This window comes from Cervus elaphus, chromosome 12 (genome assembly GCF_910594005.1).
Source record: "Cervus elaphus chromosome 12, mCerEla1.1, whole genome shotgun sequence".
Taxonomy (NCBI): Eukaryota; Metazoa; Chordata; class Mammalia; order Artiodactyla; family Cervidae; genus Cervus; species Cervus elaphus.
The window spans coordinates 48901302-48915697 of record NC_057826.1 but is presented as its reverse complement, the minus strand read 5'-3'; the positions used below and the strand labels follow the sequence as shown (position 1 = coordinate 48915697).

Genomic DNA, 14396 nt, shown 5'->3' with positions numbered 1-14396 from the left:
ATCTGCATATCTGAGGTTGTTGATATTCTTCCAGCAATCTTGATTCCAGCTTGTAGTTCATCCAGCCTGGCATTTTGCTTGATGTCCTCTGCATGTAAGTTAAATAAGCAGAGTGACAATATATAGCCTTGACATACTCCTTTCCCAATTTGGGACCTGTCCGTTGTTCCATATAAGGTTCTAACTGTTGCTTCTTGACCTGCATACAGGTTTCTCAGGAGACAGGTAAGATGATCTGGTATTCCCATCTCTTTAGGAATTTTCCACAGTTTATTATGATCCACGCCATCAAAGGCTTTTGCACAGTCAATGAAACAATAGTAGATGTTTTTCTGGAATTTCCTTGGTTTCTCTTATGAGCCAATAAATGTTGACAATTTGATCTCTGGTTCTTCTGCTTTTTATAAATCCAACTTGTACATCTGGAAGTTCTTGGTTCACGTACTGCTGAAGCCTAGCTTGAAGGATTTTGAGTATAACCTCACTAGAATGGGAAGTGAGTACAATTAACATTCTTTAGCACTGCCCTTCTTTGGAATTGGGATGAAAAACTGACCTCTTCCAGTCCTGTGGCCACTGCTGGATTTTCCAAATTTGTGGACATATTGAGTGCAGCACTTTAACAGCACCATCTTTTAGGATTTGAAATAGCTTAGCTGGAATTCCATCATCTCCACTAGTTTTGTTAGTAGTGTTGATTAATTACTTACCAAGTGCTAACTGTTTTGTATATGTTGTCATTGAATCTTCATAAGAGTCAGGCTTAGAGAGTATGTAACTTGCCCAAAAGTAATTGGCTTGAATTCAGGGCTAGCAGATCTCAAAACTTACCTTGCTGTGCTAAGATGCTATGCTGAGATGCTGTGATAGCAGTAGTTGCTTTTGTAATAGGATATCCTTCCTCAAAATCAAATTAAAGGTGAAATGGTTAAGAGGTCAGGTTCTACAGATTGATCTTGTGAATTCAAATCCCATCTCCAACACTTAGCAATTGCATGACTTTGGGCAAATAATTTATACTTGCTGTGCCTCAGTTTCTTTATCTGTAAAATGGAGATAATCATGTTATTTATCTCAGAGGGATGTTGTGATGATTGTATAAGTGCCTAGCATAATGCCTGGCACATAGTAAGCATTTACTGTTTACTATTTTCATCAAATAATCCATTCTTATTAACTGGGCTCACATGTAATAACTGTTAAATGTCAGATTAGACAAAGGCTAAAATTTTCACTTTTAAAAATATATAATAATTTTATTCTTTACCCAGATTCACAGATACAAAGTTTTGAAGTGCTAAGTTTTATATTAGAAGAGTGACTTTAATAGCAACAAGATACTACTTTTGGTTCCACTAGCTAATTTCTCTAAGGAAAAAAATGTTCAACTAAATACATAAATTGTCCTTTTGCCCTCCTTGTATTTGGTAATGCCACTTGAATAGTAAATATTGGCATGATTTACTTAGCCTTTGATCCATTTTTCCCAGCAGCTAGATAAGACTCCAGATTGTTTTAAGAGTTTTTCAAAATTTTTAAATTTAAAAAAATTTATTGATGTATAGTTGGTTTACAGTGTTGCATGAATTTCTTCTACATAGCAAAGTGACTCAATTATATACATGTATATACTGAGTCACTTTGCTGTGTAGCTATATATATATATATATATATATATATTCTGTTTTATACTCTTTTCTATTATGGTTTGTCACAGGAAATTGAATGTAGTTCCCTGTGCTATACAGTAGGACCTTGTTATTTATTCATCATCTATATAATAGTTTCCATCTGCTAATTCCAAACTCCTAGTCCCAAACTCCCAATCTTCCCCTCTTCCACCCTGCTTCCCCTTGGCAACCACTAGTCTGTTCTCTGGTGGGTCTTTTTTTGTTCCACACATATGTTAATTTGCATCATGTTTTAGATTCCACATATAAGTGATATCATATGGTATTTGTCTTTCTCTTCTGATTTACTTCAACTAGTATGATAATCTCTAGGCCCATTCATGTTGTTGCAAATGGAATTATTTCATTCTTTTTGATAGCTGAGTAATATTCTATTGTGTGTGTATATATTTATGTGTGCGTGTATGTGTGTATATTTATATGTGTGTGTGTATATATATATATATATATATGTGGGCTTCCCTGGTGGCTCAGACGATAAAGAACCTGCCTGCAATGCAGGAGACCCAGGTTTGATCCCTGGGGTGGGAAAATCCCCTGGAGAAGGGAATGGCTACCCACTCCAGTATTCTTGCTGGAGAATTCCATGGACAGAGGAGCCTGGCAGGTTACAGTGCATGGGATCACAAAGAGTCAGACACGACTGAGCGACTAACATGTTCATATATGTGTGTGTGTGTGTGTGTGTGTGTGTGTGTATGCGTGCATGCTAAGTTGCTTCAGTTGTGTCCAACTCTTTGCCACCCACTTGACTACAGCCCACTAGGCTCTTCTGTCCATGGGATTCTCCAGGCAAGAATACTGGAGTGGGTTGCTGTGCCCCTCATCATATATGTGTGTGTATATATATATACAAATACACCACATTGAAAAAGGGATCTACTGATCACTAATAAGTAAAAACAAATTAAACCTGTTTTCTAATTAAAAGAAATACAATGCATTTAATTAGCAACACACAAAAAATTTTCCAAAGAATGATCAACAACCTAATTTATTATCTTCTTAAAAGACCTATCTCCTTGCTGCTGCCATTGCTGTCAATGGAGACACTTCTTGGGGACTCTGCTTCTCTGAACTAGAGTAGAATTGTCCCTGCCAAGTGATTACAACTCTTTTGACCAATTTTAGACTGTCAAACCTTTGAATGACCTGAGAGTTCACTGCTGTTTTACATGAAGGAAGCTAGAGGTTGGCCCCTGCTTTAATCCAATTCTATATAAACTATGATTGGGAAAAATTCCTCTACAATAACTAACATTTGAATGTCACCCTTTACAAGTTTCTGGCGCTGCTTCAGATTTGTTCTTTAATGTTCATATCACATTGATGATCTAATCAGCATCTTGTCAGGAGTTCATTTTACTTGTCTTTGTATTCCTTTTGCCCTGCATAAAGCCAGGCTCTTAGGCCTATAAATGTTGAATGAATAAATGAATGAACAAATGAATGAATGACATCTATAAGCAAATTTGAGAGGCTAATGGGAAAAGAACTGAAAAGTATTGTGGGCACTCACTTTTCATTGTTTCTCATTGCTTTGTGATCCTGTTTTTTTAACAGAAGTTCTACTTAATCTTCAATGTGCAGGGAACTTCTGAGTTTCTCAAGAAGACAAATTACTAGACTAAAAAGGACACTTTGATGGAAATCCATCAAATACTCATTCAGCAGTGAGAGCTGTAGGTGAGGATATACTAGAGATCAATTTGAAAAACAGAAGCTAGTCTATCTTCTGATACAAGGAAACACCTGGGAGGAGTAAGCAGCAGCCCTTTTTCTAAGGTTACCCTGCAGAGGCCCTGGACTGGTTAACTCCTGGCTACGATGGCAAAGCTTTCTTCTGCAATGCATCAGACACTAGGTGCCTCCCTTCTTCCCCATGCTGCTGTATATTTAGAGTCATAAAGAGGAAATATGAACATTTAGAAATTTCTTATTCTTTTTCTGGGCCTTGAACATTTGCTTGGGAACCTGTATCAATTTCTTCCCAACATATTGCATCTTAATAGTTTGGACCAATATAGGCCTCTTTAAAAATAAGTAAATGGAAAGCAATCAAAATAAAATCATCAGGCATACAAAAAGATTTTGCTTTAAAAAAAAGATAAAAAGCATTTTGTGTAATGGGAGCAAATGGTTCTTATGAAAAATTTTACTTCTTATATTTAAAAAGGTAATTCTGAATAATTTTTAATTAATGGTTTCAAGATGATGAAAGAACAAAAGACAAAATTATCTGAGAATTTTAAAAAATGTGTGGAGATGAAAACTTAAAAACTGTAATGGAAGACTTGTAGGTAAGGATGGTAGATTGAAGCAAGATAATTGATTTTTTTCACCTCCAAGTCCTTGGAAATTAACTAAAAATAGGGAAGACAGGGTCAGAGATTCATAAACACCAACTACTCAAGGAAAGTGGGACAACTGTCAAAAAAGGTAATGAGCAAAACATGGAGATTTGAGTCTGAGGCAGTCCAGAATGGCCCCTAACCCTTCCCTTACCTCTCTAGAGGCCTAGTGAAGCAAGAAGGAGAGTGAACCCAATCCTGAGAATCCTCACAAATGCTCTCCAATTTGTAAGAAGTATACTGTAGCAACAAGTCAGTAGCCTTTGAAAAAATTAAGCAGAAGCCCTGGAAGTGGATGTTCCATTCATGTCACCATGGAGCCTAGCAGAGGTTGGAAGGGCCGAAGGACTTGCCATCTTCTAGGACCTGTTGCTAAGTTGAAGGACTCAGCTAGCATCCACAGAAGCAGTGCTTACCTGCGGCCATGAGGATGGTCCTAATAGAGGACGTGTGTACTCACTTCCCACAGCTACTATTACTAGTTACTCACAAGTTTAACAGCTTAAAACAACCCAAAGCTATTATATTATAGTTCTAGGGATCAGAAGTTGAACATGTGTCTTCTTGAGTTAAAATTAAGGTGTCTTCAGAACTGTGTTCTGTTCAAAGATAAACTGAGGCATATTAAAATTTTAAGAACTTATTTGAGTAAAAAATTGATTCAAATGGGCAGTATCAAAACAGAAGTGGTTAGAAGCACTCCAGTGAAGGCAGCTGGGGTGAAACCTGTATAGAGAAGAGGCAGAAGCAGAAAAAGGAAATTATTTGATTGGTTTTAGCTTAAGACCTAGTTGACTATTTGTGTTTCGGTATCCTAGGTTTCTATTTCACAATCTTGAGGCATTTACAGGCTTAGATTTTGGTTTACTTAGGTAGGCTGCCATGGCCTTAGAGACACCTCAGTCTAATGGCCTCCTTGTTTAATGAATTTAACAGTTTCTTCTGGAGTCTCCAGAGGGCGCTCTGTTTACTGCATCTTTTCCTGTGTCTAAAGGCCACCTGCAGTCCTTGGCTTCTGGGCCCTTCATTTTCAGAGCACATCACCACCACTTCTCATGTTTTCTTGAATGATTGTTTGCTTGAGGACCATCCTGGCATCTCCCCCTTTCCTTACACACGTCTTACTGCATGAGAAGAGACATCTTACTGGTGAGTCTGGGAGAAATAGCTGCATGGTGAATCCCCTTCTGGAGTCTCTTTCAGATCTGACTAAATGTGAGGTGCAGGCCCTGTGTCTATTTTCATGTGGAAACTCATGAATGGACTCTGTTCCAGCTCAGAGAAATCCTATAGTTTGGGGCTTTTCAATTCATGGGAGACATATCAAGATACTTTTGTGGCTGCAAATTCAAGCCACATTCCCCAATTTATAAAAAAAATAGATTTTAAAAAATCTGCTAAGAAAACTCCTATGTCTTATTTTTCAACTGGTTCTGAACCTGGCCTCCTAAAATCCCTGGTTTCCAGCTTAGCTAGAAATCTTAAATAGACAAACAAGGACTGACACTATAGAGTCTAAAATATTATGCAATACTTGAGGCTTTTGGGATATCCATGTGAGGCACTTTAGGACTTTATGTTTGTGGGTTTGTGGGTTTTCACATTTGACAGTCTGAAAGAATTTATAAGTTGGCAAGTTTTTATAGCTGTGTGGCTGTTTATGACTGGAGAAGGCCAACACAGCCTTCAAAAGTATATTTGGTTTATGGTCCTTTATGGTGGACTTGGATGTGATCTAGGTCAGTGTAACTTTGGCCTAAACAGATTCAGTTTAGCTTCGGCCTGGCTGAAATAAGGATTAAATTATTGGGAAACAGGTCTTATAGTCCCATGGAAATTTTACCTCAAAATAGGTAGAACTTCAAAATATGAGTGTTTAGGCTTTAAAGAGCAATTTTAATTGTCTTTACTAGATTTATTGGTGAGGTTAGTAACCATGATTTTAAATTAGAAAGATAGTGAGATCAGTTCTATGTGGGCTACGGAAACTCATATATTAATTTCTGGCCAGGCCTAGTTAGGAGGAACCAGAGAAGCCCCTTTGTGTTGGATGTGGTCCTAGGACCAAGAGAGGTAGAGGTCAATGGCCTAGACTCTTGGAATCACATAGTTTGGAGGCTCAAGTGATCTTAAGTTGGCTTCGTTTTGTTATCTGTGTTAATTATGGCTGTGGTTTGAGATCTGGCTTATACCTCAAGACGGTGGATGATTTTATTCACGTGTGTGCTCAGACGCTCAGTCGTGTCCATCTCTTTGCAACCTCATAGGCTGTAGCCCACCAGGCTCCTCAGTCCATGATATACTCCAGCAAGAATACTGGGAGTGGGATGCCATTTCCTCCTCCAGAGGATATTCCCAACTCAGGGATCAAACTTGTGTCTCTTATGTCTCTTGCATTGACAGGTGGATTCTTTACCACTAGCACCATGTGGGAAGCCCAATTTTATTCATGAACCAATCAAAAGGAATAGAAGCTCTTTTTATACAGAGATTATGGCATCTTTCTTGGGTTGAGGAAAAGAAATATTTCAGTGAAATTATTGCAAACCTAAAGATTAAGAAATAAATAGAAAAAGCCTATATCTACAATACCATCTTTGGAAATAAAGTTTGCTTAGAAAATAAAGAAGGTATTGTTTGAAAAGACTAGATGTGGATCCAGGCTTTAGGTCCCTGTCGATATCCAATTTGGATGTTTTCTTAGTAAAAGAATACAAAATTTATATACAAAACTAATGGCTGAAAACTTTTAGCTTTAAGTGGGATTCAACTTATCAGTCTTTGCCTTTACATTTTTTAATGTCTTTTTTGAGAAATCCTTACCAAACCCTAAGGTCATGAAGATATTCTTTATATAATCTTAGGGATGACTAATTCTACTTCCTGCATTTGATTTTTAATCAGCAGGTATTTATTTTTCTGTCTGGTACAGGGTAGGAGTTTGATTTCATTTTTCTTCACTTGGCAGTCATTCTAGCCTCATTTGTTTAAAAAAATCTTTCTTTTCCCTCTTTGCTCTGCAGTGCCCCCCAGTCAGCCCTCGCACAGATCTGCTTCCAGACTTTAGAGGTCTATTCATTCTAGAGATCTATTTCTTTGCCCCCAAACAAATATCACACTAACTGAACTACTATAGCTTTGGAATAAATCTTGTTATGCGGTAGAGCAAGTCCTCCTATCTCATTTATCTTCAAGACTATCTGATATTTCTTCATGATTCAATGGAGAAAGAACACAATACATCAGGCAAGATTCTGAGACTGAGAGCAGAAAGTAAGCTCAGGTGAAGAGTCAAACCCTAGCCCCAAAGGATGCCTTTCTTCAGAAATAATTAATGTTAATAGGAAAATTTTTTAAAGTAAATGTTGAGGCGGAGTAGGAGGAAGTTGTGAGAGTTCATGTCCTATGGTTTCACACTTAATGACCAAACTTCCTCTCTACCGACTCATTTCTGCTCCCATCATTTCAGGGAAGAAATTTCCTTTTCAAAGGTCACCAGTGAACTGATAAAATCCTATAGCCCTTTTTTGGTAATCTTCCTTCTTGTGTGTGTGTGTGGGCTAAGGTGCTTCAGTCATATCGGACTCTTTGTGACCCTGTGGACTATGGCCTGCCAGGCTCCTCTGTCATGGGGACTCTCCAGGCAAGAATACTGGAGTGGGTTGTCATGCCCTCCTCCAGGGGATCTTCCCAACCCAGGGATCAAACCCATGTCTCTTATGTCTTCTGCTTTGGCAGACAGGTTCTTTACAACTAGCGCCACCTGGGAAGACCCCATCCTTCTTGATCTTCCTACTAAAACTGATACTACAGGCCACTTCTTTCACCATTTTTTTTCTTAAACAGATAGACTGAGATATAACTCACATATACAGTTCATCCAAAGCATTTAAACCAATGGCTTTTAATATATTCACAGAGTTGTGTGCTGATCATCACAATTTGTTGCTGCGTGGGCTTTTCTCTAGTTGCGGCGAGCAGGGGCTACTCTCTAGTAGCAGTGCAAGGGCTGCTCATTGTGGTGGCTTCCCTTGTTGTGGAGCACTGGCCCTAAGGCATGTGAACCGAGTAGTTGCAGCATGTGGGTTCAATAGTTGCAGCTCCCAGGCTCAGTAGTTGTGACACACAGGCTTAGCTGCTTTGCTGCATATGGAATCTTCCCAGACCAGGGATCAAACTTGTGTCTCTTCCATTGGCAAGCAGATTCTTTACCACTGAGCCACCAGGGAAGCCCCCACAGTTCATTTTAGAACATGTCATTACCCCAAAAAGAAACCCACTGACCTTAGTTGTCATCCCATAATTCCCCCACCTGCCCCTCTGCCATAGGCAACCACTAATCTACTTTCTGCCTCTATGGATTTGTCTATTTGGGATATTTTATATAAATAGAATCTCATATGTAGTCCTTTGTGACTGGCTTATCTAACTTAGCATAATGTTTTCAAGGTTTATCCATATTGTAATGTGTTTCCGAACGTCATTACTTTTTTGGGTTTTTTTTTGGTTTTGAACCTTTAATGAGAAAAATATATATATAATATCGAGCTCAAAAACACTGTGTGTGGTGCGTCACTGGGTCAAGGGTTAGGGATACACAGGATAGGACTAACAAACAAGATAATGTGTAAACAAAGATTCACACAACCAGAGTGAAAAACCGGCGCCTGGCACAGTTTATGTCTCAGTTCCTCATCACTCAGCAGCATATTGGGGATCCCACAGCTAATGGGGAACAGACCTCCCGACTCTGGGCATTGCAGGGTGCCCTCCAAGACCTCCACCTCCAGCAGCACGTGGTGCATCTTTCTCAGAAATTCCTCGTTATGCTCATATCCCTGAATTGGCTCTTTAGGCACCTCGACGAGATGCAGTGTGTCCGCAGCCTCCAGAAGCACCACCCACTCCACTTTGGGTATCATATGCGCTATGAAGTCGGGGTTGAACTCCACAGGGTTGACGCGGACCTCCGTGGCCTGGAGACGCAGGGGGAAGCCACGGGGGCCCCACCCCCCACACGTGCGAGCTCAGCAGGTTGTGGGTGAGCAGCCTCATGTCTACGCTGCGCGCTCCCGCACAGCCGGAACCGGAAGGCAGAACTTCATTACTTTTTATGGTTAAATAATATTCCATTGTATGGATTTACCACACCTGTTTATCCATTCATTAGTTAATGCACATTTGAGTTGTTTCTACTTTACAAGTTATTGTGAATAATGTTGCTTTCCTCTTTAAAACTCTCCTTCTTTTGGCTTTGATATCACTTATGTCATTTTATTTTTAATAGTTTTCTGTTACCTTTTGAATTAAAAAGGTAAGAAGGAAGGAAAGAAAGAAAGAGAGAGGAAGGAAAGAAGGAAAGGAGAGGAGAAAGGAAGGGAGGGAGGGAGGGAGGGAAGGAGAAACGAAGGACCAGCTCGATGTTCAGTAATCTCCAAGATACCAGTTTGCTTTTCTATCTCTATCTCCTAAGGGCTTCCCTGGTAGCTCAGTGATAAAGAATCAACCTGCCAATGCAGGAGACATGAATTTGATCCCTGATCTGGGAAGATCCCCTGGAGAAGGGAATGGCAGCCCACTGCAGTATTCTTGCCTGGGAAATCCCATGGACAGAGGGGCCTGGCAGGCTAAAGTTCATGAGATCTCAAAGGGCTGGACACAACTTAGCAATTGAATAGCAACAACAACAGTCTATTATCTATCTCGTCTCTTCATCTAGAGGCAAACTGTAGCCAGTGATTTCAAGCCTGGATTTTTAGGTATTTTTTTGTTTATTCATTCCTGCCAAAGCCACCCTTCCCCATATTTCAAGAAACAGAAAACCTCTATCAAATCAAGTTTCATCTCAAATGCCACCAAAAGCTTTTCCATAACTCTTCTAAACTTTTAGTGCTTTATTTTTGCCGCTATCATGTCACATACTTTACTCTAAAACTATTTATGTATTCACTCTCTTCCCAACCAAACGTAGTCCTTGAGGACAGGTACTATATCTTATCCCTATCAAAGTTAGTCTTTGAGGGCAGGTACTATGTCTTGGGGCTTCCCAGGTGGTGCTAGTGGTAAAGAACCTGCCTCCCAATGAGGATTTGATGATTAGGTTGGGAAGATCCCATGGAGAAGGAAATGGCAACCCCCTCCAGTATTCTTGCCTGGAGAATCCCATGGACAGAGGAACCTAGTGGGCTACAGTCCATAGAGTCACAAGAGTGGGACAGAACTGAAGTTACTTGGCATGCACTATGTCTTATCTTGGTATGTTTGTAGCACCTCCCAAACTCGACCTATTCAAAGTGGTGGTACAATAAATACTTATTTGTGAAACTACTTGAGTGGAACAATGTGAATTGACTCAACATTTCAAAAGAACATCTAGACAGTTGAGGGAGAATTATTTGGAGATTCTGAGTTATCCCAAATCAAAATCTTCAGTTATCTTTAGTTTAGGGCATGAACACAGAGAAGATGATTGTTGTCTTCTGAATAATTCCTATCATATTCTATTTGAGACAATGACTCACTGTTTTAAACATACTTGACTCAATACTAATTCTAACTAAATATCTGTGTATTTGAAACAAATAGTGAGTGACCTTAAAAAAATAGCTTATTCACTAGAGTTAGAGGCATCATAGTTTCCAACATACTTGACTCAATACTAATTCTAACTAAATATCTGTGTATTTGAAACAAATAGTGAGTGACCTTAAAAAAATAGCTTATTCACTAGAGTTAGAGGCATCATAGTTTCCAAAACAATACTATATCATAGTCTTTAAACACACACACACACCAAAAAACTCAAAACAACACAGCCACATCCCACAGCAACATAAGTTAAGGGAGTTCTGTAGTCAACCAAATGGAACTACCACCCAGGTCATGACGTACCTGGGTTTGAGGCAAAGATTTCTAAGATGGGTTTTAAAATAGTTAAACATACATCATTAGTCATCCTCAAAAGACTGTTAACTCTAGCACCACTTATGAGTGTTCTTATCTATAAAATTTGGACATGAATGTAGTCTAGTCTTAGGAAATCAACTTACAACCAATTTACAGGAAATGTGGGAGATAGAGGAACAAGTTAAACAACACCATGAATCCAGAACAGCTGAATCCAGAGCATAAACCATTCCATGATACAAATAACATGTTTATTTGTTTGTAATAAATAGATGCCATAAAGTAAAACAACAACAAAGCAATTGGAGACTGTTTTAAAATAAACTTAAGATACACAACAAAGGCAACATGTGGGCCTTGTTTGGATCCTTATTTCAATGAATTGACTGTAGATAAAATCAAAAGCATTTGCATATCAACTGGGTTATAGATGATATTAAGGAATCATTCAATTTTGTTATGGATAATAATGTAATAATGATAAGCCTGAGATGCATAATAAAGTATTATGTTATATAACATAATATGTAGGTTTTGCTTTAAAATATCCAGGAACAAAACGTGTTGAGAGGAAGGTAAAGTGAATTTGACAAATTGTTGACACACGTTGAGCAGTAGGTAATGGATATGTTAGGTTTGTTAGAATTCTTCTTCTTGTGTATTTGTTTGAAAATTTCCATTATAAATTTTCTTAAAAAGTTACAAATAGGACAGATTTGGATTTAAGCAAAATATGTCATGTACTTTCTATGGGTAAAGCCCTGTGCTAGGCTTAACACTTTTATAAACTATACCTTACATAATTCTCAGTATACTCCTGATGCAAATGGGAACTTGTGTGCACACTCCAAGAGTGGAATTTCTGTTTCCCCCACTCCTGTGGAATTCCTGTAATCAAACCCCACTGGCCTTTAAAGCCAGATTCTCTGGGGGCTCAGACTCCTATTGCCAGACCCTCAGGCTGGGGAGCCTGACGTGAGGCTCAGGACTTTCACTCCTGTAGCAGAACTTCTGGGGTATAATTATTTTCCAGTTTGTGAGTTGCCTACCAGGCAAGTACAGGATTTGATTTTATCATGATTGTGCTCCTCCTACTGTCTCATTATGGCTTCTTCTTTGTCTTTGGGTGTAGGGTATTTTTTGGTAGGTTCCAGTGGGGTTTTTTTTTGTTGTTGATGATGGTTATTCAGCTGTTAGTTGTGAGTTTGGTGTTTTCATAAGAAGAGGTGAGTTTGTCTTTCTACTCTGACATCTTGCTGACCAACTGCTCCATTTTCTTTCTATTCAGGCCCTCTATTGATTGCCTGGAAAAGGCTATGTTATAGCTATTTTCAAGTTTTAACTTTATTTTCAAGTTTATCAAAAATTTTTGCAGCTAATCCACAGAAAATGTTCTAATCAACATTGGCATTTTCCAGCAGATCCACTTTCTGGGTCCCACAGGGTTCTGTGTTGCAAATATTCTGTTTTTACATATTCTTATATTACATATAAGCATAGCGACCCCTGGCTGATTGATGATTGGTTGCACAGGGGACCCTCAGGGGTGGTTTTATTTCTCATGTACCTTTGCCAAGAATTCAGCAGGCCAGTTGAAAGCCCAAGAGGGTTTTACAAGCTACCATTTTTCAACTAAGTGTCTATATATGTCTCCTACTACCTGGGACAATATCCTTGGGAAATTGTAGGGATTTACATAACTCTAGTGAGGAACCACAGCCTCTACCCAGTAGACATGTCAATATCAACTAAATAATCACATGAAGGGCTGAATTGTGTCCCCCACAAATTAAAGTTTTAAAGCTAGCCCACCTCCCTCAGAATGTAGCCAGTTTTTGGAGATAAGGCCTCTAAGGGAAGTGATTAAGTTAAAACTGACAACTTGATCTGAACTTCTGGCCTCCAGAATTGTTTGAAAAATAAATAAATTTCTGTTGTGTGAGCCCCTCAGTCTGTGATACTTTCCTATGGCATCTCTAGTAAACTAGTGCAAGATATCACTTTGTTAAGCTATCATAATGACCAAAGATAGAAAGAGATTTTTCAAGTAGCAGACAATTGGAACTCAAATTTTGGCTCAAAAATGGAACAGTTAGGGAAAAACAAAAACAGCTACACACATATCCACATGTTTTGTTGTTGTTGTTGTTGTCTAGTCACTAAGCTGTGTCTGACTCTTTGTGACCCCATGGACTGCAGCATGCCAGGTTCCCTATCTTTTACTATCTTCTGGAGTTTGCTCAAATTCATGTCCACTGAGTCGATGATGTTGTCTAACCATCTTATCCTCTTCCACCCCCTTCTCTTTTTGCCTTTGATCCAGCATCAGGGTCATTTCCAATGAGTCAGCTCTTCTCATCAGGTGGCCAAAGTATTGGAGCTTTAGCTTCAGCATAAGTCCTTCCAATGAATATTCTGGGTTAATTTCCTTTAGGATTGACTAGTTTGATCTTTTGCAGTCCAAGGGACTCTCAAGAGTCTTCTCCAGCACCACAATTCAAAAGCATTAATTCTTCACTACTCAGCCTTCTTTTTGGTCCAATTCTCATATACTTACATGACTAATGGAAAAACCATAGCTTTGACTATACAGGTCTTTGTCGGCAAAGTGATGTCTTTGCTTTTTAATACATTATAATACACAAAAATGTGTGTTGTTAAAATGACATACTGATTTCATAATTATTTCTTGATTGCCTTTAGGTTCCTGAAATTGTGGTAATGATAATGATAATGAAAAGTCTAATGTATGCTAAAGTTGCTTCAGTTGTGTCTGACCCTTTGCGAACCTATGGACTATAGCCTGCCAGGTTTCTCTGTCCATGGAATTCTCCAGGCAATAATACTGAAGTGGGTTGCCATGCCCTCTTCCAGGGGATCTTCCCAACCCAGGGATCAAATTCACTTCTCATTGTGTCTCTTGCATTGGCAGGTAGGTTCTTTACAACTAGCACCTCCTGTGGATCTGTAATGCTTACTTAGTATTTAGAATGTTTCAGGCAATGTTTTAAGTACTTAATCTATATTAAGCATTTAATCCTAACAACAAACTCACAAGATAGACACTGTTATTACCTCTATTTCAACAGTGAAGGAACTAAGACCCAGAGAGGTTGAACAATTGATTGAGATCACAGAACTCACAAGAGGCCAAATTAGGATCTGAATCTAAATAGTTGTCCAGAATCTGAATTTTTAAGCACTAGGACTCACTGCCAGACTGACAATGTGATGGAGAGTGACTGAATTGCTGGGGCAGATGTTCACACAAGACTAGTGAAAACTTCTACATATGAAAAGGCTTAGCAGCTCAGATCAGAGCATCCATGCACCCTTGTGAGTATCATCTGTCAGTCTGTCACTGTGTGGATAAAAACAAACTAAATGGTTATAATTGACAGATGCAATTTGCCTTCAGTTATTGCTATTGTAAAGATATGGTTTGAGC

General features: G+C 38.9%; 1 pseudogene; it reads right to left on the bottom strand.

Moving 5' to 3' along the window:
- Window positions 1-8622: 8622 nt before the first annotated feature.
- LOC122705644 lies at window positions 8623-9097 on the bottom strand (annotated as a pseudogene).
- Window positions 9098-14396: the final 5299 nt, after the last annotated feature.